The sequence below is a fragment of the Ornithorhynchus anatinus genome, chromosome X3, assembly GCF_004115215.2.
Source record: "Ornithorhynchus anatinus isolate Pmale09 chromosome X3, mOrnAna1.pri.v4, whole genome shotgun sequence".
Taxonomy (NCBI): domain Eukaryota; kingdom Metazoa; phylum Chordata; class Mammalia; order Monotremata; family Ornithorhynchidae; genus Ornithorhynchus; species Ornithorhynchus anatinus.
In genome coordinates, this window is record NC_041751.1 from 14,646,292 (window position 1) to 14,671,830 (window position 25,539).

At 38.7% G+C, this 25,539-nt stretch overlaps 1 protein-coding gene across 1 annotated transcript in view; it reads right to left on the reverse strand.

Annotated features, from left to right (window-relative positions):
* Positions 1-24,395, reverse strand: part of CDH12 (cadherin 12) — a 503,695-nt gene extending 479,300 nt beyond the window's left edge. The window contains exon 1 of the mRNA XM_007655500.3: positions 24,063-24,395. The gene's annotated coding sequence lies outside the window, so the exon portion shown is untranslated. The remainder of the gene's footprint in view (positions 1-24,062) is intronic.
* Positions 24,396-25,539: the final 1,144 nt, after the last annotated feature.

Sequence of the window (25,539 nt, forward strand, 5' to 3'; positions counted from 1 at the left end):
AGGATACTTTCCTCAGAGAAAATAAACTCTAAAAATTAATGAAATAAAAACCACTTCTATGGCATGAAAGCAGGATAAATATCCCCTAACATTTTTGCTGTTGCCATGCTATGAAAACTGTTATATAAACATGTTAAAACAGCTCCTGAAAGATAAATGGCCTCCTCCAAATGTCTCCACCTTGACATTTACATGGTACTTCCTGAATGTCATTGCATTTCTTAATAAGGTGACTCCTTTTTAAATCAATTAATTTTATGGCGTGAGCATCTCCTCCAAAGGCATATATAATAAGAAATTAGAATGGCAGAAAATTAGCTCTTTTTTTAACTCTAATATTGGCAGAGCTCTGTTGGAAAAACAACTCATAGACAAACAGAGGATTATGTTTGTAGATGGGACTGGTATGAAGAATGGATGAAGACATTCCTTCTTTTACACTCAGTGTTTTTTTACCTAGATCTTACTGGCCTTTAAAAGTTCGGATTATCGCTTCTGGGAACCCCGTTGTCGTTGATTCAGTCTCCAGCCAGCCACTACAACTTTGGTCCATTTCATATTTCTGTAGGCAGGAGTGATGGGAGGGAATTGTAGGGAAGTGGACAATGGTACAGGGTGGAACTGACATCAAAATGGATAATAAAGGAGAGGTGAAATATCACCCTTCCTTCTGACTCCTGGATGGCACTGGTAGTCAGACAAATCCACCAACCATTTTCTGCATTTATTTATACCTATCCTTACCAGTTCAAAATAATAAAATAATAATAACGATGGGATTTGTTAAGAGCTTATTAATTGCCAAGCACTGTTCTAAGCCCTGGGGTAGATACAAGGTAATCAGGTTGTCCCACGAGGGGCTCAGAGTCTTAATCCCCATTTTACAAATGAGTTGAGGCACAGAGAAGTTAAGTGACTCGCCCAAAGTCACATAGATGACAAGTAGCAAAGCTGGGATTAGAACCCAGGACCTCTGACTCCTCAGCCCATGCTCTTTCCACTAAGCCACGCTGCTTTAAATCAAATAAAATCTCTACTTGTAATTTTTTTTGGTGTCTTTTCTCCATTACACTGTAAGCTCCTTTTGAGCAAGGTGCAGTTCACTTTTATTTGTACTTCTCAGTGGTTAAGTGAAATGCACTGCACCCACTGAATGGTCAATAATACTATTACAATTTAGAATAATCTATGCTTAATTCAGTAGATCTTAAGAACCATGACAAGTTCATGATTCAGCCTAGTCATCATAAGAGCTCAGAATGTAATGATAACTGGATGGATGAGCAACTTTGAGTCCTAACTCTCCACCTTCAGTGAGTTTGAGTTAAAATTGAAATAAGAAAGTTTTCCTATTGAAAGAGAAGTTGTTTTTGTGTTGTTTTTTTTAATGTACTGCTGCTCGACAAGATAGGGGTGAGTTTCATGTTTCATTTCCATCATCATCAATCATTTCCATCATCATCAACATAATTGAGTGCTTACTGTGTGCAGAGCACTGTACTTGGAAGAATGAAATACAAATGAGTTGGTAGAAACATGCCCTGGACACAACAAGCTTACGGTCAATAGTTTTAAGGAAACAGTTATTGAAAATAAATTCTACTTTGGTATCATTTGTGGGTGAAGAACCTGCCTACCAACTCTCTTAAACTGAGTTCTCACAAGTGCTTAGTACTGTCCTCTGCACCAGTAAGTACTCAAAATATGATTTGGTGATAAAATAGCTTATTTGATCATTTAAAAACTATCATTACTCTTATTGCTTTCTCTCATGTGATAGCTAACCTGCCTGCATATTCTAATGTATCATGAAACACACAGCCCTCAAAGAACATCAGCTGATTCTGGCTGTCGGTTTCAACTTCTTGCAACCATGATAAGATCCTGGGCCGGTACAGAGTTTCTGATGGAGGTGGAAGACAGACAGTCTAGTTAATGCTCTCAGGTTTGGAGAAAAAAAGAGGAAAGAGGCTGGCAGTCCTCGTCTACTCCAGCTTTAGACGACAACCTCAACCATCACTACAGCAGTCCTTGAAGTCCCCTTCCACACCTGCTAAAAGTAATACTGGAATGTGCCTTCCCTATATTTATGTTGACATGTCGTAAATCCAAATTCAGACCAGACCAGGTAGAATGAGACATTTAGTCACCATATAGATGTTATATAATTAAACAGAAAAAGATTACATGCGTATCTCATCCTTTTTAAATATTATGTAAGTTTTACAACCTATACTGCGATAGAGCCGACAATTTCTCTTTGATATATGCACCTCCATAGAGTATGATGTGGGAAAACATTTGATTCATCGGCAGCCCAGGATTTTGGGGCTTGGGCAGTCACATGACTGCAAAATGTAGTAGATATGAGACTTATCCTGTTTTCCACCATGACCAGGCTTCCCTGGTGTAAATCCATGATTCGCAAATACGACGGTCAGAAACAACCTCAGTAGAAACTCAACCAATTCATGGCCTGACATTAAAAATTAGGGCAACAACGACACATGATATGAAGTTGGAGACATTAATAAAATCAATGAAGATTTAATTTTTTGTGCAAGCGTAGGCAAAGTTTGCATAGTTTTGTTTTTACCTCACATAAAACAATTGAGAGGCTACAAAAAAAGAATCAAAGATTAGAAAATAAATCTCATTCTTGTCCTCCAAAGTGCCAATGGGTATTGTGTTTTTTAGCTTGCCTAGGTCTCCTTTATAAATTGAAGATCCAGTGAAGGCAACCGAGACTGCAATAAACTGATGTTCTCTGAGGCTGGGGATTGTGTTTTCTGACTAGGGTTGTCAATAAATGGTATTTTTTGAGCAGTGAATTAAGCACTTGGGAGAGTACAATTCAACAGAGTTAAGATACACTCCCTGCCCAGAGTCAAATTAGACTCTAAAGTGGGAAACAGACATTAATATAAACTACAGATATTTACCTAAGTGCTGTGGGGCTGAGGATGGTGAATACCAAGTTCTTAAAGGGTCCAGAGCCAAGTGCCAACCAAGCATGAGGATAAGGAATGCAGGTGCTCAAAAGCTACTATTGATTGATATATTTTGACTTCATTTATTTTATTTAATATTCAACACTGTAATGAGATCACTCTCTTCTCTTATTAAAGTGTATGCTATGATGTTCTTGATATAGCTGGAATATTGTCATTGGAGCATTAATGGATACATTTGAGCAAAGTTCGGAATTTAAATATGTGTACAGTAAATAATTAGCTCAAAAATAAATCAAAACTCCAGGTTTGTGCATATCCTTCACAGCAATGACAAATCAACAAAATATTGAATAGTAATGTCCTCTAATTTCTGAACAATGGAATATATATACACTAGATATAGATATATATACACATACACACACACACACAAATATATATACATACACACATATACACACACACATACACCTCACATCCCCCACTTAGGCAAATCCAAAGAATAAATTTCACCTATTCCAGAGAGGTGTAACAGTTAATTAATGGTTTACTAAAAAGTCTTTAATGAATTTGTATCCAGTAGGATTATGCGACAGACACTGGATTTTTTTTCAAGTGTACAGAGTAGAAAAGATTTGCATTCCAAACCAACAGAGCTGTTACTAATTCTCCTGTGAGTTACTTTAAGATGCATTAATAACTGTGTCACTACTGTGAGACTTTTAAAATTAATTAACTCTGTCATTAGGTTCATCTTAGAACTAGCGTGTTTATTCACTCATCCATTTTTTTTCCATTTCCTCATCCTAACCAGCTGTAGCTCTCTTTTTTCCTAACCCTCACTTGGATGTTTTCCAGTAGACTGTAACTTCCTTGAAAGCCCGAGACTGATCTCTTGTCTCATTTCTTCTTCCTCAAGTTCTTAGTTCAATGTTCAGTCTTTCTCAGCTGTAAGCTACTGGTAAGCATGACTATATCTACTCTATTATTTTGTACACTTCCAAGCAGTTAGTACAGTGCTCTGTTCCCAAGAAGTGTTTAATAAATATACCACTGATTGATTGATTTGGCAAATGTTAGGTGTTCAATTAATAATTAAATAATAATGATGGCATTTGTTGAGCGCTTACTGTTGGCCAAGCAAATTGGATTGGAGCCAGTTCCTATCCCACATGGGACTCACAGTCTCAATCCCAATTTTACAGATGTGGTAACTGCAGCCCGGAGAAGTGAAGTGACTAGTCCAAGTTCACACAGCAGAGAAGTGGCAAAACTGGGATCTGACTACCAGGCCTGTGCTCTATTCACTACGTCACTATGCTTGTCTAATAATGTTGAGAATGATTGAGGAAGAGTATCCAATAAAATACAAGTTTTACTTTTTCCTTAGAACTGTGAATGACTGTTCATGCTCAGCCTAAATCAAAGGAGAGAATCTTCACCCTAAGCCATGGTTATGATGTCAGTGAACTATGAGAGGAAATGGAAAAATCGATCCTTCGAGGATCCAAGCTATCACAATAATAATAATAATGTTGGTATTTGTTAAGCGCTTACTATGTGCAGAGCACTGTTCTAAGCGCTGGGGGAGATACAGGGGAATGAGGTTGTCCCACGTGAGGCTCACAGTCTTCATCCCCATTTTACTGATGAGGGAACTGAGGCACAGAGAAGTGAAGTGACTTGCCCACAGTCACACAGCTAGCTGACAAGGGGCAGAGTCGGGATGTTAATACATGTTAATAATACATGTATTAAGTTAAACTGAGTTCACTGTGGGCAGGAATTGTGTCTACCTACTGTTTCATTGTACAGTACTCTACACACAGTAAGTGTTCAATAAATACAATTGATTGATCTGGTGCACAGCTTGAAGGTGTTAGTTGAATGCAGTTTAGCCTAGAGGGCCACAGGTAGAATTAAGACAATTATTTTGGGATCAGAAGCTTAGAGGTTCATGAAGAGTAACATCTTTTAGCAGCTCCACCCTGCTCCACCCAGGAAGATAGGAGTAGAAGGAAACCAGACTATATTAATCAATGGTATTTACTAAGCACTAATTGTGTGTAGAGCACCATACTAAGCCTCAGTCAATACAGTTTATTTAGCACTTATTTTGTTTAGATCATATATTGGTAGAGTGCAATCGAATACATAAATCTGTCCCCTGACCTCCAAGAGTTTATATGCTAGGGTGGTGTCAGGGAAGCCAGTTGCTAAAATAAATTACAGATGGTAGCAAGTAAAATGATATCAGGATAGGTATCTAAACGCTATGGTCGGGGAAAGGGATTACCCAAGTGCTTAGATGATGCAGACGTTCTGAGGTTGCACTGGGGGAAAGATGAGAAATAAATCAGGGAAGGCCTCCTGGAAAAGAAGCAATGTTGCTTAGTGGATAGAGCATGGGCCTGGAAGTCAGAAGGCCCAAGGTTCTGATCCTGGCTCTGCCACAGGTCTGCTGTGTGACCTAGGGCATGTCACCTAACTTCTTAATGTCTCAGTTACCTCATCTGTAAGAAAAAAAAAAAATTGGGGATAAAGAGGGTGAGCCTAATGTGGGACAGGGTCTGTATCTAACCTGATAAACTTGTATTTATTTCAGCACTTACAACAGTGCTTGGCACATAGTAAGTGCTTAACAAATATTATTATTATCATTATTAAGAAATGTGACTTCAGAAAGGCTTGGAAAAGGAGGAGAGCAGTGGGGTTCTGGACACAAAGAATAAAGGAGGAGAAAGTTTCAGGGAGACAGGGAGGCACGAGCCACAAAAACAAGGCATAGTATTGACTGTCCTGCTCAAAAATAAAAGATGGTGCCATTGTTTCTAGGCCATGCCTGATGCTACTAGCATGCACTAGATCTAATTCTCCCAAAGCCTGATTTCAAGTTATTACTAGAGTAAAATCTGTTGTAAGCATTTGGCTGGAACAAAGCAATTATGGCGACGAATCAACCCAACACCTCAGCAAATTGGAAACCACAACACATGTTCCTGATGGTGATGCAATGAAGCACTGTGACATTTTGCAATAAAACAATTTTCCACAAAATGGTGCAATAAAACTGGGTCAGAGAGAGATTAAGAATTTGTGTCGGACTAAAATTTGAGCAATTCTTTTAAAGCAGCACTCAAAGTGAACCTAAACGCTACATCATCTCTCTTGCGTTCTTGTATCTTCATTCCAACTGACCTTATTTACTTCATTTCAAAAATTATCATTCTTGGATTCTTGGGCAAACACCCTCTTCCACATACATCCAATCAGTTGATGACATTTACTGAGTGCTAATTACGTGATGAGCATATTAGTAAGCGCTTGGAAGAGTCCAGTAGAGTTGGTAAACCATGAGGAATTCACAATCTGGTGTAGAAAATCACTCCTTTTCTTTATTTTTTTTTGATTAAGGAAACTTGGGGACAATAGTGTCTTTATATTGTTTAGTGGGTGTGAATTTGCAATACTAAATCCAAAAAATGGGTGTTTATTCTTTATATTTCTACATTTTATCTGCAGCAGTGGCCAGATAAGACACCTTAACTCTGGGGCTGTCACAGAAGAAGCAGTGTTGCCTCATGGATAGATCACACACCAGTGAGTCAGAAGGACCTGGGTTCCAATCCCTGTTCCACCATGTGTCTGCTGTGTGACCTTGGACAAATCACTCCCTTCTCTGGGCCTCAGTTACCTCATATGGAAAATGGGACTGTCTCACCTGATTTGTTGTATCCACCCCAGTGCTTAGTACAGTTTCTGGCACATAGCAAGCATTTAACACCACAATTATTATTATTGATATTATCATATTATTTTGGGACGAGGAAAGTAAACCAAGGAAGTTGTTTCCTGCCTAATGGTGTTTAGGGTAAAGGGAGGAAGAACACTCTATGGATTGAAAAATAGTCAAAAATTGAAGACCTGAAATCAATTAATCTAAAAATTGGCATTTCCAAAGACCCCCAAATCTGTCAATTTTACTAAAAAGCCAGTTATGATTGCAAAATATATTTCTTTAGAATACAAATAGTATTAAGCCCTCACTGTTCACAGAACATTGTACTAAGCCCTAGGAGAGAATACATATGAGGTCTCCATTTTTCAGGGGGCTCACAATCTAAGAGATTATTTTTATTATTGTAAACAGGAAATCTGTCATTTATTTGGTTTGTACTTTCCAAGCTCTTAGTATGATACAGGACACCCAGTGGACGCTCAGTAAATGACACTACTCCTACTAATTAGGAAAATTATCTATTAGATTTTTAATTTTGGTGGTGATTTGACTTGTCTCAATATAACTGTAACATACGACACACAAATGTCTGTTGTGTTTCTGTGGGTCGCATTCTTCTATTCTCTCTGTGGGTTCTCTTAACCCTTCATTTCTGGAAGTGGCATGGACTATAGAAAAGAGCACAGTCCTGGAAGTCAGAAGGACCGGAATCATAATCCTGGACCCGCTACTTGTCTGCTGTGTGAATTTGGGCAAGTTACTTCACTTCTCGGTACTTCAGTTATTTCATCTATTAAATTGGGGATTAAGACCATGAGCCCCATGTGAAGCATGGACTCTGTTCAATTTAATTAGTTTGTTCTACCCCAGTGTTTAGTAGGAAGCACTTAAATACCATCATGGGTGGGAGGGAGGGGGGAGGTAAATTTTTTTTTAAAAAAAGGCTCTCCTCACCACCTCTCAATCATCATACTATCTCTTTATCTTTTGATAATCCAAGTTTGTTTCAGTGGGACAATTTGTTTCTTAACTACCTTATTCTCTTAACCCACATCGCTTGGCATCTCTTAGGACCCCAGTTAGAACGTAAGCCCGTCACTGGGCAGGGATTGTCTCTATCTGTTGTGAAATTGTACATTTCAAGCGCTTAGTGCATTGCTCTACACATAATAAGCGCTCAATAAATACTATTGAATGAATGAATGACTACAGAATCCTACATATCCCACAAATCAATTTTCCTCCCTGAATTCCAAACATACGCCTTCCAGGAGGCTTAAGTGTGAAAAGTGTGGACCAGGATCAGTCTAAAATGAGATACCTATCTCACTTGGTTAACATTTGCATCTAATATATATGGCCTTTGTGAATAAATAATGATATATGCCCTATCCTAAATGAGTACATGTAGAAAAGAAATGCCAACGACATTCATCCCAAACAGCTAATTCATCTAAAAATTATCTCTTGACCTTAGTTCAGGGCCCTGTACTCAGTACGTATTTCATAGATAGTGATTGAACAAAATTTTGGACAGTTTCTTAACTTCCATGACTAACCTGTACAGTTTTATCTTCATTGTACAGAAAGGAAAAATGAAGTAAATAGGCATTTATATTTCTCCTTCCTTACCAAATCTGGTCAAAGACAAAATAATATATCTCCTGTGCTATAAAGGTGTCTCATACCTAGTGTAGCTAGAAAACACCATTATTCAGGATCCCCAAATTGCTCCTAACTAACTAGCATGCTTATGATAAATTGCTTATCGATTCATATAAATGTATATCTCCCCCAGTAACCTGTAAACTTGTTATGGGCAGGGGTCATGTAAGTTATGTTGTATTATACTCTCAAGCAGTGCTGTGCACATAGTAAGCTCTCATTAAATACCACTATTTAACATGTAACTCTACATTCAAGGGACTCCTAAGTCATATGTTTTCCTCAAATCAAAATACATCTGTGAAATAAGATCATTACTATTAAATGAGACTGGGAGCCAGGAGAACTGTGTCTAGTCCCAGGTTGTTGTGTGTGACTCCTTGGGAAAGTCACTGATATCTTAGTCTCATCTTCTAGACTGTGAGCCCATTGTTGGGTAGGGATTGCCTCTATCTATTGCCAAATTGCATTTCCCAAGCGCTTAGTAGAGTGTTGTGCACACAATAAGCACTCAATAAATACAATTGAATGAATATTCTTAACATATACAATGGGGATGAGACTGTGGAACCCTTCAACTAAGAATGTGAGCCCCATGTGGGACAGGGACTCCATCCAACCTGGTAGACTTGTTTCTATCTCTGTATTTTTCATTTTACATATTAAGTGCTTAACAAGTACCATTTTTTTAAAAAAAGGTGGGACAAGAACCACAGAAACTACTTCATGCCACATAAATATCAAAATGGAGGCCTGTGAAAGAATCCTTATGACATATACAAGACTCAGGATAACAAAATTAACTGTCTTTCCAAACTTCTCAGATGGCTGTTTGTTACTTATGAATATACAGCAATAATCACAGTAAAACTAGATTGTCAAGGAATAATCAATTCTAAAAAATTAATACTAAATTAGACCTTTCACTGGGTGTTCGGTCTTCTCTGCTAAGGTTTAATGACCTCAGAGAGGTGTTGCTATCATCATCCATTTACTCTATTTGATATGTTGTGATGTTAACCGAAGAACATTGAATGTATTTTATATAATTTAAAACCAAGATAAATGCTTGGCTCCCTAGTGCAATATTGATCCAGATGAACGTTCAAAAATAAAATATGCATAAATATTACATATTGAAAAATGTGCACTGACATCCTACAAGGAAAGCATTTCATTTATGGTAATAGATTACTCATCAGACAGACTCTAGCAGTCACTAGTATTAAATTCATCTAAACTTGGTTGTATCATGATATTTTGGTTTCCTTAGGTTATTTATGCTCTCTTTTATATTCTGTTGTGCCTAGCAGCTTAAATGATGTGAAGTTACTTTACCCCCCATCCTTGATCAGCTCCAGAATAATCAGCGAATAATGGCTGGGTAAGTGACAAATTTCCCCTCCATCATTTAGTGTTGTAATTAAACTGCATACTAATTATCAATCCAATTATCTCTTTTATTAGAATATGAAGGGCTTGTGTTATTGTTGGGTTAGTTTTTTTGTTTTTTTTGTTTTTTGTTTTTTTTCCCCCACAAGCTAACAGGGGTCTTCCTTGGCCTGGCATTTATCAGATTTCTAGACACCTGTCTGACAGAAAAATCAAAACACAGCCCCTAAGTTAAGTAGATAATGATGCCTCTCACAAAGAGAAACACCAGGCATTGGGAGCCAAAATAGTTTTGGGTCATTGCTCCACCACTGAAAGATGCTTCCCACTTAGCGCTTGCCCCTGATTGACTTTTCACCCCCAGCAAGATTTTCTCTGTTGCCTTGGCCCTATGTCCAAATTATTTAAAAATAAAATAAATTTTCTTTACACGTTATACCCTTGTATACTGATGAACTCTACTCTGAAGGTTACTTTTGTTGTCTATTATTTTTTTTTTTGATGGTTGCATACTCACACTCTTCTTCCCCAGAAACCTGAGCTTGTTTGCTTGATTTACTTTGGAGCATTTTAGTTGTAATTTTTTGTGCATTTGTCTCCTCTATTAGAGGATCAGCTCTTGGTAGGCAAAGAAAATGTCACTTTTCATTCCACACTTCCCAAGTTCCAAGCCCCCTGCACTACACCCAATGGGGGAGTCAATAAGTTATTCTACTGCCAGTACAACTGCCCTGAACTGTGCTTGGCACATAGTAAGCGCATAGCAAATACCGTAATTATTATTAGACATTTAATAAATTATTAGATATATCCGTAGAGAAGCAGGATGGCCTAGTAGAAAGATCATGGGCCTGGGAGTCAGAGGATCTGGGTTCTAATCCCAGTTGTGCCAAATGCTTGCTTTGTGATCTTGGGCAAATCATTTCTTTGTGCTTGGTTTCAAGTGTTAAATGGGGATTAAGTATGTGTTTTCCCTCCTATTCAGACCGCCATCCTCATGTGAGACGAGGATTGTGTCTGACTTAACTTGTACCTATCCCAGGATTTAGAACTGTATTGGACACATAGTACCCCCTTAACAAATTCCATTAAAATAGAAATACTACAACTGTTGTCATAGCCTTTACAGGATTGCAACAGGATTGGAAGGGAAAGGAAAGATGTGAGATCTTCAGCTGAACAGGTCTGTCCTAAAGCCAGAACTTGGAGCTTTAAGAAACAAGCTCAACAAAGACAAAAATCATGGAGGGCATCCAATCAGTACGAGGGATGTTTTCAGCTTCTTAAAATGCACTAACCCTTCCCAGCACTCAAAATAATAATAATGATAGGCTATTTCTTAGGCACTTAGTAGGTACTGAGTGCTGCGCTAAAGCACTGGGGTAGATACAAATCAGGTCAGGATCAGTCCCTGTGCCATGTGGGGTTTACAGTCTAAGCAGGAGGGAGAAATGTATTGAGCTCCCAATTTAGAAATGAGAAAATGGAGACACAAGAAAGGGACTGACCCAAGGACATAGAGCATGCAAGCGGCAGAACCGTGATTAGAATCCAGGCCCTCTGACTCCCAGATCCATGGTCTTTGTACTACAAAACACTGCCTTTTTTTCTTTTAAATGATATTTAAGCCCTTATAATTTGTCAAGCAGTGTTGTAAACTCTGGGATAGACACTTAACTGGGCCAGAAACATTCCCTGTCCCACATGGGGCTAAAAGGCTAAGTAGGCGGGAGAATATATATATGTTGAATCCCCATTTTACAGTTGAGGAAATGAAGCACAGAGAAGTCAAGTGCCTTGCCAAAGGTCACAGAGCATTCAAGTGGCAGTGCCAGAATTAGAACCCAGGTACTCTGACTTCCAGATCCATAATCTTTCCACTAGGCCACACTTTTTCCTTAATACCTTCCTCATCTAGCATCATCACTTACCACACAGTACATTACATTATTTTGATTTAACTGTCAGATCAGACATTAATTATACTGGAACTAAATCAAGAGTAACAAATCTATAGGGTTGAAGATTGATTTCACCTACTGAATTATGAAGATCTGTACAAAATAATGATGTTTTGTAAACTCCTTGTGGACAGGAATTGTGACCATCTATTCTACTCCTTTGAGCACCGAGTAGAGAACTCAGAACACAATAGGAGCTCAATAAACACTATGCATTGATAAAGCCCTCCCAAAAGAAACACTTCCAGGGTAGAAATTTCTTGCAAGGAATTTATACATTAATCTTAAAGACTCGATCTCTAAATGTACAATTCTCTATTAAGTATATACAGAATAAAAAAATAATGCAACTTACTGAATTTGCAAAATTGTCCTTATCTCTGCAACAGTTGAGAAAACAAATAGTATGGATATTAGACTTAGAAATAAGTACTTATTGATCCAAAAAACAAGATTAATCTGGAATGTGAGCAAGAGGAAAAGTGTTTTCCATTACCATTCAAAGAAAAAAATTACTGGAAGAGGACAATGAAAACTGAATAAGATTTCCCAGATGCTGTGGTGTCTAGAAAGATGCTTTGAAGAAATATTTGCCAAATTAAAAAAAAAAATCTATCAAAAGACCTACTTGAATTTGTTTCTGGTTTTGTAACAATTCATAGTGTTTAATATCCAAAATTTATATTTAGTTTTAATATCTTTGAGTAAGTCTCAGATTTGTAGGCACCCCAAAAGACATTTCATGAGAGAAAAATGTCTTCTCAAGGAGTAAAAACCCATCTCATTTATTGATTTTGCTGTGAATTTCTATCACAGGAAGAATTGCTATTTTTAAGCATATGCAATTAATGTTTCCATGTTCTAGCAGTAAAGGACTTTGCTCACCATCTATTAGTTGCAGTGTATTTCAGTAAGAGCCTTGAATGCAGAGCAGAAACCAAAGAGTTTACACTCCAGTGGGAAAGATAGATCCTAAAAATGTTTACAAATAGGGAAATCAGAAAAAACTAACTACAAAATTAGTACATAAGTAGTGAGGGAGGTTAAACGAAAGTTAGTGTTGAAAGTGACTGATGAGAGTCCTCCTGAATTTTAAGTGTTAGGTTTTTGGGGTTTTTTTTTTTTTTGAAGTACTGAAATTGCTTAGTCTTTAAGAAATATTTTTTTTGGGGGGTGGGGAGGGGAAGGCTGGGGAGTGAAGTTGCTCCACGGGTGAGGAATTTAGGAAGTAAGCCATTGCTGTGGAGGCAGCAGTCAGTTGTTATAAGACACTTCACTTTTTTACCCCAGACCCACCATCACCAGCTCCAGTCTATAAATCTTCAAGTGGGAAAGTATCACTGAAGTTCTTCTTCTGCTTTCTGTAGGATGCTGAAGTATTTTATTTGGGGAAAGCAATTATTCCAGTGAGGTTTCTGGCCATTAAATTGGAAGCACTATCGAAGTTAAGACCAGAGGATGAGAGTAACTGTAAGAAAGTAGACAAAAAAACAAAAAAAAACCCAAACAACAAAAAAACCTACACGAGAGGCTTTATTCATCAGTCGAGAGTATTCATTGAGCACTTTCTAAATACTCTGGGAAAACACGATACAGAAAGGTTGGTAGACATGATCCGTGCCCACAAGGAGTTTACAGCATACAGGAGGAGAGAGAGATTTTCAAATAAAGAGCAGAGAGTAAGGATATATACATAATCTGGTGGGGCTGAGGGTGGAGTGAATATCAAGTGTATAGGCGACATGGGAAAGCAGATAGGGTGAACGAGGGTTTACATATGGAAGACCTCTTGAAGGCGATCTGATTTTAGTAAGGCTCTGAAGATGCGGAGCTGGTGGTTTATCATGTATGAAGGATGAGGGAGTCCTGGCCAGGCATGAGACATGGACAAAGGGGTCAGCAGTGGGACAGACAAGATTGAGGTTAAAGGAATAATTTGACATTAGAGGAGCAAAATGTGCAGTTTGGGATACAGCACTAGGACATCAAAGAGGTGAGGTAGGGAGCTGATAGGGCCTTAAAAATTGATGGTAAAGAGTTTCTGTTTGATGGGGAAGTGGGTACTCATCCATTGGAGATATTTGAGTAATGGAGAGATACGGACTGTTTTTTTGTTGTTCTTTTTTTTAGAAAAACGATCCAGGCGACAGAGTCAAATGAGAATGGGAGTGGGAAGAGAAGACAGGAAATGAGAGGTCAGAAAGGAGACTGAAACAAGATAGGCTAAGTGCTTGGATTGACTATGGTAGCAGTTTGAACAAAGAGAAAAGGGCATATTGTAGAGATGATGTTTAGGTATAACTGCGAAGATTTGGTGATAGATTAAGTGGGTTGAATGAGAGAGATTATCCAGGATAATGCCAAGGCTAAGGACTTGCTTGCAAGACAGGAATGAGGGTGGTGGTGTCACGGGATGATTGTGCTTGGGTGGAAATATGAGAACTACTCTTTTGGACATACTATTTGCATTACTTGACCTTCCTGGTCTATTTAATATTATGGAACACCCCCATCTCCTATAATTATTATTCTAATCTTGGTCACTGATAATAGTCCTCTCCCGATCTCCTCAACTCACTGGCTGATCATTTTCAGTCTCTTTTAGTGGCTCCTCCTCTATCTCCCACACCTCAACTGTGGGAGTCCTGAAAGAGTCACTTCTGGGTCTCCTTTTCTCTATCAACACCCATTCCCTTGGAAAACTCATCCGCCACACTCCAATTGCCAGCTCTATGCAGTGTGAAAACCAGTATGGCCTGGAAATCAGAAGGACCTGGGTTCTAGTCTCAGACCTGCCTCTTGTCTTTGTCACCTTAGCCAAATCGCTTCACTTTTCTGTGCCTCGCAGTTATCATCTGTAAAAAGAGGGCTAAGACTGTGAACCCCATGTAGGACAGGGACTGTGCCCAATCCAATTTGTTTGTACCCACCCCATGCTTGCTGGACAGCAGCGGTATGAGAGAGAATCAAAAGGTAGAGACTCAAGTTTACTGCGCTGAAGGAGGCAATAAGTAAACCACTTCCGTATTTTTACCAAGAAAACACTACCAGACTGATTGCAGATGGAGAGTGGGGCGTTGTGGGGGAGATGTGTCCATAGTGTCATTATGGGTTGGGAAGGACTCGATGGTATAAGACAAGACCCCATACTTAGCACAGTGTTGGGCACATGGTAAGCACTTAAATACCACAATTATTATTGTTATTATGCAGATGCTTCCCATGTCTACCTCTCCATCTCTGACCTCTGATCTGTCTCTCTCTGCAGTGTCACATTTCCTCTTGCCTCCTCGACACCTCCACTCCCTTCTGTCACCCTGACCCACTCCTTTTGCTCTTCCCCTCTTCCTGACCCAAATCACTTGTGCATATATCTGTAATTTTATTTATATTAATGCCTGGTTTTCTTGTTTTGATGTCTTGATGCCTGTTTACCTGTATTGTTTTCTGTCTCCCCGCACCCCCCCCACCAGACTGAGCTCCTTGTGGGCAGGGTCTGTCTCTCTATATTGGTGTATTGTAATTTCCCAAGCATTTAGTATAGTGTTCTGCACAAGATAAGTGCTCAATAACTGTGATTGAATGAATCAATCTCTAATTGGATGTCCAGCCTTTTACTGAGAGTATTTAAGATTGATGAGTCTCTCAAAAGAATAGAGAACTGTGAGAGCAAGAGGCTTATGTTTAGAAAAAGATAAGTACTTTGGCATCAGAGCTAATTCATGGTCAAAAGGAAGATCCTCTTCTACCTTCCTAGGATTGTCGGTCCAAGTCCCAGGTTGGAATTAGACCTTTCGCAGACAAGTGACCTCATGAGTTTCCCAGCCCTAGGACAACTCTGAGCAGGTCATGTGAGTGGAATAATATTCAGAGAAAGAGATCCATGATGAAGTGCTTAGTCCAGCGCTCTACACACAGTAAGTGCTCAATAAATACGATTGAATTGAATGAAGTGGGTGAGGTCAATGGAAAGCTGAAAGTGCACGGAAACAGATTTGATAATGGTCTCCTGTGGGCAAGGGACTTTATCCAATCTAATTACCTTCTACCTACCCTAGCACTTGGGATGTAGAAAGCACTTACATATCACTATTATTATTAGGAGATATGTCTCAGCTCATATTCCTCACCCCATGAATAGAAAAGGAGACCCACAAGGATACAATTGTCTGCTAAAAGCAGCCCTCCTGTTCAGCCAGATGTCACATTAAACCCACAAGTGACAGGTGTTCCTGTCGGGAGACTACTGACCCCTGCTCACGTTGTTACGCTCCGGCCTAAAATAATAATCCATCGGCATCCGACTGAACCCGGAAAGCTCAGTGCCCCGGCACATTGGACTTTTCTGTAATCACTGAGATATCTCCCAGAAGGAGCCCAGCTCATTATTTGGATGTGATAACATGACCCACACAAACGTTATGGGATGAATGGGGAACACTGCACTGTGCAAATCGAATCACGCCATGATCCATCATTAACCTAAGTGAGCCATTGCTTTATTGAAGTAGCCCTCTAAATGAATAGGTCACAGTCTATTTAAAAGCCCGGAGATCTGTTAATGCTCCAAGGACTTATATTCTATTACAGCATACAGCTTGGGCATACTGAAATTCAAGCATTTTTGATGAGAACAAAAGCACCAGGCTGCCCTTCACTTATGCAGAGCAATTGCTGAAACATGTTAAATACAACATGTATGCCAGTTATTTCGTGTGAACATATGCAGGCAGAAAGATAGACGGATATAACGATGAAGGACGGATTGTTCAAATAAGGTACCAAAGCCTGGGAGGAAGGAGGGAATTTCTACTCTAAATCAACTTTCTCATTTCAATGAACTCCAAAAGAATGTAATTTTTAATAGTGTGTAAATTAAGACAGTGGAGTGGGATGGAGGAGCTATTCATGAAGAATTAACTCGATCTGTCAGCACAAGGCTACGGAACTGAACCTAGCAGGGATTTCAGATTAAGCTATTTAATTGCTATTTTAGGAACCTTCAACTCTGCATAGACCCAATTCCAGGTGTTCATACAGATTCTTCTCTGCTCACTTCAGAGCACATTCCAGCCTACATTCCCTTGTTAATAGTATGTCTTATTGGGAGTAAGGATGCAACCTAATAGTTAATATTGAATATTTATATAACATTATATAATGTATTATGATAATGTATATAATATACAATATGAGAAGCAGCATGGCTCAGTGGAAAGAGGAAAGGCTTGGGAGTCAGAGGTCATGGGTTTTAATCCCAATTCCAGCACTTGTCAGCCGTGTGACTTTGGGCATGTCGCCTAACTTCTCTGTGCCTCAGTTACCTCATCTGTAAAATGGGGTTTAACACTGTGAGCCCCACGTGGGACAACCTGATTTCCTTGTATTTCCCCCAGTGCTTAGAACAGTGCTTGGCACAAAGTAAGCACTTAAATGCCATCAACATCAACAACAACATAATAGGGAGAATACATCTTTTAGTATATTTTTCAAAGCTAAAGTCTGCTAGGAGTTATTTACGTCTGGCATAACATGAATATAGTTTTCTTCTTAGGGACTGGGAAGTGGAAATATCTGTTCACTGGATAAAAAACAAAGTGACGTGTTGGATCTTCTCCACACTAAACAAAAACCCTTTAAAATTGCCCTGGCTTTTCACCGACTTTCCTCACTTTTCTGATTGGCTCTCGATCCACTATTCCCCACCCGGCTCTCTTCATTCTTCCCAAGCCAACCTCCCCACTATATTTCCACTTTTATTTTACCTCTACCCCTCACCTATGGTGTCCCACCAGCTTAAAACTCCCTCCCTTCATCCCCAAATCCAACAGCCCACAGCTCCCCCCACATTCAACATCCTCTTAAAGTCCCACCCTTACATTCAATCATATTAATGGAACAATTATTGTGTGCAAAGCACAGTATTAAGTGTTCCCTTCACACCACAAACCTTTCCCAATGAATTCTTAGCACCCTAAGCTGTCTGAGTCCTATGTGGGCCAAGGGCAGTGTCTGACCTGATTATTTCGTACCTACTCCAGTGCTCAGCATGTGGGAAGCACTTAAATACCTGTTATTACTAGTAGCTCTAAAATATATCCATCCTCCCAATTTGTAAAAAAATGAATATATTTTTTTATTTGGTCACCCTAATTGCAAATATTTTTTTTTTCCCCAATGTTACGTGTTCCATTAGAGTGAGGTATGTGATATTTATACATATGCCAAAGACAAATGTCATGTGTCAATTCATCCTTATCTGCTTCAACTCAGTGAAAAAACCTAATTCTGTTATCCTTAATGACTCCCATGTTCAATGTCCATGCCAGTTGTTTCTGATGTTTAACTCCCTCCTCTCTTATTTTTTGCCACAGCGACCTGACTTCATTCAATCATATTTATTGAGCATTTACTGTGTGCAGAGCACTGTACTAAAGACTTCAGAGTACCAGAAGCATATTGCCTGCCCACGATGCGTTTGCAATCTAAAGGGGGAGATGGACATTAATATAAATAACAGATATGTACTTAAGTGCAGTGAGACTGGGATGGATAAATGGACAAGATAATTAATAAAATCAAAACCATCAGGCATAATTACTCTAAAGCTTCTATTCATTCAACCCACACAATCAATCTCTCACTAATTCGGATTAGTCTGTTGAAGTCTGGAAGGCAAGAGACCTGTTATCCACCACTGGAGGAGGTCTCAAGTGCTAAGTCCAGGTTTTAGCACTGAACAATCACTTCAGTATTTAGAGTAGGTTCATCAGGATCGATCATCATGTCATGTTTAAATAAGTGTATTCTGCATACACTATGTGCTCAATATGATTGACTGAAATCAATAATGCTTAAAATCTTATAATCCTTGTGAGATATGGTGATGAACCCAATTTTCCAAAGTTTTCATTTTGTTGTGTCAACTGGAACTTTGAAACTGGGTTAATCGTGAACCCACTGCAGCTTATTTAGTTCAATGCATTTTTTGTTTTGGTGGCAACAATTATTGCTTTTGTAATTCTTTAGAATCACATAACCCATTTCATGGGTCCATTTTATAGCCGAGAATTGCTATTTCCAGCAACTCCAGTTAGAGAACTTCAAGTTGTAAATTATTTGACTATTACTCTCACCAAGTGGGAATGTATTTGTAAGATAAAAGAAATATCAGGATGATACAACTGAAATATAGCAATTCTTCAGTTTCTGACTTTATATAATCAATAGTATTGATTGAGCACTTAACGTGTGCACAACAATCTATGACAAGCTTGGGAAAGTACACTACAATATGTTTAACTCTTTCGTTATAAGTTCATTATTTCTACCTTGTTATTATGCAATCACCAAGGATCACCATAATTTATATTTTTGGTGCTGTTTTATTTGAAAAGGAGCCACATAAGACCTTTCGGCTTTTTGTCAATAACTTCTACTCCCAATATTTTAACTTGAAGATTTGAAGTATCATAGATTTGAGAGATGTTTAACTGATCATTTTTTATTCCATTGTACTCTTGAAGTTTGAAAGGTTTTATTACATTGTGACTACTAACAAATGGGCTTAAACTACACGTGAACAAATGAATGTAATATAAATTTTTTATATTCATTCATTCAATCATATTTATTGAATGCTTACTATGTGCAGAGCACTGTATTAAGCACTTGGAATGTCCAATTCGGCAACAGATAGAGACAATCCTGCCCAACAACGGGTTCACAGTCTTCTCCCCATTAGAGAGAGGAAGCTCCCTTTGGGGAGTGAACTTGTCAGTTATTCTGTACTTACTAATCATCTACTAATGATAATGATGGTATTTGTTAAGTGTTACTACGTGTCAAACACTGTTCTAAGCACTGGGGTAGATAGAAGATACTCAGGTGGACACAGTTCCTGTTCCACATGAGGCTCACAGTCCTAATCCCCATTTTACAGATGAAGTACCTGAGGCCCAGAGAAGTCAAGTGAATTGCCCAAGGTCACAGAGCAGGTAAGTGTCAGAGCTGGGCTTAGGAGCTCATTCAGAGGTTCTTGGACTTCTAGGCAGATGTTTTATCCACTAAGCCATGCTATGTTGCCAAATTGTACTTTCCAAGCACTTAGTACAGTGCTCTGCACAAAGTAAGCACTCAATAAATATGACTGAATGAATACTTCTCTGTCTCTGGCTGCTCCTTCTCAGAGTATCCTCCTCTCTCTACCCTTGAACTTTGTGTGGGGGCGGGGGGGAAATCCTCTCAAGGCTCAGCTCTGAATCCCTCTCTATTCTCCTTCTACACCTATCACATTGGAGATTTCATTTTCTTCCACGGCTTCAACTACCATATCTACGCAAATGATTCCCGAATCTTACCATTCTTTCACTGGGCAGTCTTGCATTTTCTCCTTCCGACTTCCAGGCCCAAGCTCGATTGACTAGGTCATGCTGCTATATGCTACAAGCAGGGATTCAATAAATGCCAATTCTATATGTAGGTTTCATTTGAAACTTTATGGTACTTGTTAAGCACTTATTATGTGAGAAGCACTGTACTAAACACTGGGGAAGAGAGAAGTTTATCAGGTTGATGACAGTCCCTGTCCAACATAGAGCTCACAGGCTATATAGAAGGGAGTAGGATATGATTTCCATTTTATCAATGAGGAAACTGAGACATAGAAAAGTTAAATGACTTGCCTAAGGTCACACAGCAAATGGCAGCTCTAGGTTTAGAGTCAGTTCCTCTGCCTCCCAGGCCCATTCTCTTTCCACTAGGCTACACTACTCAGATTTCACATTACACATGACATAAAGCTCTTTAGGGGAAATTTCTTAGAACTCATGTGCAAGGGAATTGACAGGAAGATGAAGTATAAAGATGAAATAGATAAAGGTTCTTCAGAATTAATTTTTATCCTATACTTGGGAGCTAAGAAGCCACAGGGAATGGAGGCAATTTGAATGACACTAGATTTCTTTGAATCATGATGAGTGAGTTTAATTCTCTGCCTTTCAACAGTTTGTAATTTGTGTTCATAAAAATGCAACTTTAAGAAATTAACATAGGCTGATTTTCTCATTAACATGCTAGATGTGCCTCCAATGTGGTAATTGTTAATTCATATTTTTCCAATTGTATTTCTTTTAAGGTGTACTTGCCTTTTTTTTTACATTTCATTTAAATTAATGAAGTTTAAACTGTGGCTTGAAGTAAACTAATGAGTTCCACATGATTGGGATTATATATTTTATTACAATAGCAGTTTGCCGATTATCTCCCCGAGAGTCAGGAAACTGGTGGCTTCTTCAGAAAGGAAAAACAAGATAATTCAAATGAAGAAACCCTAAAGCCAAAACTTACAATTCTTTTCAGAGCTGTACATGTGTAAATTACACAACTGTGTTAAATTAGCAGAATCACAATAGAAGCTCCAAGCCTGAAATGAGGTGTGATTTCCCACTATGTAAAAGCAGTTACCAGTTCATAAGCATTGCCAATTTTGCATATCATTTTGAGCATAACCATCAAAATAGTCAAGTTTAGATACTCTGGTGTTTGTTCTCAAGATAGTCAATGAACTAAGCAGAAGACAAAGTTCAGTGCAAGTGATTTTATTTTTTGTTCGTTTGTTTGCATAGCAAAGAGTTATTCCAGTACATGGATTACCATAAACGAAGAAGTGTGATCTAGTGTATAGTGCATAGACCTGGGTGTCAGAAGGACCTGGACTCTAACCCCAGTTCCAACACTTGTCTGCTGTGTGACCTTGGGTAAGTCAATTCATTGCTCTGTGGCTCAGTTACCTCACCTGTAAAATGGGGATTACTATTGTGAGCCCACGTGGGGCATCATCCACTGTATCCAAACTGACCAGCTTATATCTACCCTAGCGCTTAGTACAGTGTCTGGCACACAGAAGAAGCTTAATAAAAAAACATTTTCAAAAATCAACAGGATAGGATTATCAAGAGCGGAGTGGTGTCCAAAAGTTGGGGGGGAGGAATGAATATCCCAGAAACTTGGATTGGAAAATTTTGTTCTTGAAGAGCAAGGTTGGAAATTCCCCAAAGTTGGCATTTTCACCTGCAAATGGTGTCCCCTGTTGCAAGAAGAAGGAAATATATATATATATATATATATATATACACACACATCTCTATAACCTTGCTTTGAATGTAGGTTTAAACTGTTTTCACAACACCAAAGGTGACATTAAGAAGAATGGATTGCTACAATATTACATTATTGAATAAGTGTGATAGTTTCATTTGAATTTGTCCACACACTGTAAGGAATTAGAAAATGTAGGCCAATTAATTGGTGGAATACTACTTGGGAATCCCATGTGAAAAATGTAATTTCCTAATAGATATTCTAAAGAGATTTGTAAAAAGAAGAAGAAATACAACATATTAGGACATGCCATAGGTTAAGGTTTGCCGTTTGGGTATTGAATTGATTGGCAAACATTAAAATTATGGGGCATCTGCCGAACCACCTTCCCTCTTCCATCGTTGATGGAAGACAGGATGGGAATTGGGAGGGCAGAGGTTCACAACCAAAAATGGGCTTAGCAAGGAAAAAACAAAATATCTTTGCATACAACCTCCCTCCCACTTTTCATGAACAGAAACAAATACTGAAATAGAGGAGCTCAAAATATCCTTAGTGGCTATGTCCTTAAAACACTAGGCCAAAAGAAGGTGGACTTGGTTAAACTGCACTGAATTTTTGAAAATAAGTCCAACTCGAAGGGAAATAAAAAGAGTCATTGAATGAGCAGCTAGTGAGGAAAAATAGCTGTTCACACAGTTTTACAAAAAAGGAGTCTTATTCCTGGTAGAGGGACATACTTTACATATTATTTCCTTGAAGGTTCACTTTGATCTTGGTAGTGAACTGCATAATGTAGGCAGCTTGATCAGTTAAAATGTAAGCCTCCACTTTGTGTTGATTTTGCTCCCTGGCTCTTCAAATCAATTCAGCAATTAACAGCTTATGAGTTTCCTTGAGTAACCATCTGGCTTTCAGTATTGAGGAGAAATTCTGTAAAGATCCAGGAAACCTTTCACTAGGAAATGAGTGTTCCGGTGAAATGACTAGTAAAATGTCCATTTAGATAGGATAGTCATCTAGGTTATGAATGACAAAATTCAATGCAAAATTCAAGAGCTTTGTTGTCTAGAATAATTTGTCTTAAATCTGATTACATCTGCTCCCAAAGGTGTGTTCCAGCCCCAGTTTAGTATGCTTCAAATAGTATGTTTCTGCCATTCACTGGAGACCTTAAAACTCAAACACCAACAACAACAAAAAACACAAACCCACAAGGGGGAAAAAAAAATCCCATTTGATTTTGGGGTCTGTCCAGTGTGAAAGGAGCATCGTTCGGAAAAGTATTTTTTAAAAGTATGTTTTAAAAAAAGTCATATTTAAATGATTCTAAAATCAATATAAGTATTTATCATCTAAGAAGTGCAGATCAGATATGTTCAAGGCAGTGCAACGAGAAAAACAGAAATCACTAAGCTGCTCTCATTCTTACTTATGGAAAATATATATATATATATATATATATATATATATATATATATATATATATATATTTATTTAACCCGAGAGGAGGCACTTAAAATGATTTGCAGGCATATCTATCCCAAGTCAGACTGTTTCATGGTTGGCATGTATTTATTTTCTCTGTAGCACAAGATTATTTTTTTTTCCAAAGAATTACCAACAAGAAAAACCTGTCACAAAAATCCCTTTCCATGAATATATTTTAGTTTTTCAGCAGACAATAGATTTCCAAATTACTATCGCAAGGCTGAACATACATTAAAGAAATAAAAAAAAAAACTTCAATGCAACTCAAGTCAAAGCTCTTTATAAGCACAGCTCACATATTTAGCAGGTAATAAAAAATTTAAAACCCTCAACATGTGAGCTAAGAAATATCATAAAACTGATTTTCCCACATAGATTTACATCATAGACATTAATATCCCTCATTTAAAAAGACCCTTACATCTTTTGGGGTCCCCCCCTGTGCAGATGGACTGTCACTCAGGTTATCCAAAGCTATTCTGGAAAAAAACAACCAGAAGTCAGGTGTCCTGTAGAGGGTTTATCATCAGGTACACTGACATTTCTTTCCTCTCTAATGTCTCAATCCGATGCCTAGAGACTTGTTAAGAACTTAGGGAAGTTTCTGAATCAAAACCACAGACGCACTGCTAATTCAGATGCATTTGCTGGACTGGGGGCACCCACTCCATCCCTCCATTAATCAGCCTGAGTTTCTGCTCACATACCCTGAAGCAATCATGTGAGATGAAATCACATTGGAAAAAAAGGAAGCCTTACCTGAGGAGCAGAAACTGCAGCAGCAAGAACAGCAGCACCAGCAAAAGGCAAGATACCTTGCGCTGAAGAAGCGATTCCCTTCCCTTTCTAAATCACTGTAGCACCAAGCTGGCTTTTCTGGATCTTCCTCTTCATTCACAGAAGGATGTCAGGGGCCAGGCAGGTAGATGGAGACCCCCTTTCTTCCTGGAAGAGGCTGGCTCTTCTCAGAAATGACTGGATCCCTCTCTCAGGGACTCCCTCCACATTTCCCCTTCAAATCAATACTGCTCTTTAGCAGCCGCTTTAGCTCAACTGCAGCTGCTAGAGGCTAGCCAATCGGTAGCCAGGATTCCCTTTTTTGTCATCCTTCCCACCCCTCCGAAGGATGCCCAGCGTGTCTCTGAAACACAGGAGTTGGGAAAAGTACTTTTAACCCTTCCTCGAACCTGCTCTTTCAATTTTGCACCCGGATTGCCATCCTCTGGAGGAAAGGCTCCCTTGAAGCGAGTCTCTCTGAGAAGAATCTTGAAAGCAGCCTTCTGGCATTAAATGCCAATTGAGCTCGGATATGCTAATACCTGACTGAGAAGCTGAGATCGGGAGCAGATGCTTTGAATTGTTTGCAAACTAGTCAACAGCAAAGAGGACTTCAAAAATTCCCTTCTATTTCTCTGCTTCTTTATCGGTTTAATGGTTCCTGGACTGCTATTGATGAATCAGTTAAAAATAATGATAATAGTATTCATTAAGCACTTACTCTATGCCAAGCACTGTTCTAAGCTCTGGGGGCAGGGGGAATGCAAGGTAATCAAGTGGTCCCACGTAGGGCTCACAGTCTTAATCCCCATTTTACAGATGAGGTGACTGAGGCACAGAGAAATAAAGTGGCTTGCCCAAAATCACATAGCTGACAAGTGGCGGAGCTGGGATTAGAACTCATGACCTCTCACTCCCAAGCCGGTGCTCTTTCCACTGAGTCATGAGGCTTCAATTAATCCATCAGTGATATTGATTGAGTGCTTAGGGCACACAGCACTTGGAAAAGTCCAGTACAACAGAGTTGGTAGACATGATCCTTGCCCACAAGGCGTGTATAGTCTATAGGCAGTTTACAGTCTCCTCACGTTTTGTTAGTCATGATGAAACCTTTCAACTTTTCACTCTCTAATAGTGTTCCCTTCCAAGCCCTTAGTAGAGTGTTCTATGCACAGAAAGCACTCAATAAATATGGTTGTTTATTTTCAAATGCCAGCACTTATTTTATCAGCCCCTTCAGGTTTCTATAGACACATATATATTTGTATTTGTCAGATTAATTTGCTCATTAATAGGTTCTGAGAATTCCCTCTACGAGAAATGTTTTAATTGCAAAACTGGTTTGTTGTTTAGAATTCTGTGGCGCTTACTTGTTGCTTCTATTATTCCTTCATTTGTGGAAAACAAAAAAAGCCAAAATGAAATATAGGGAGAGGAATGAAGCCACACATTTCATAAA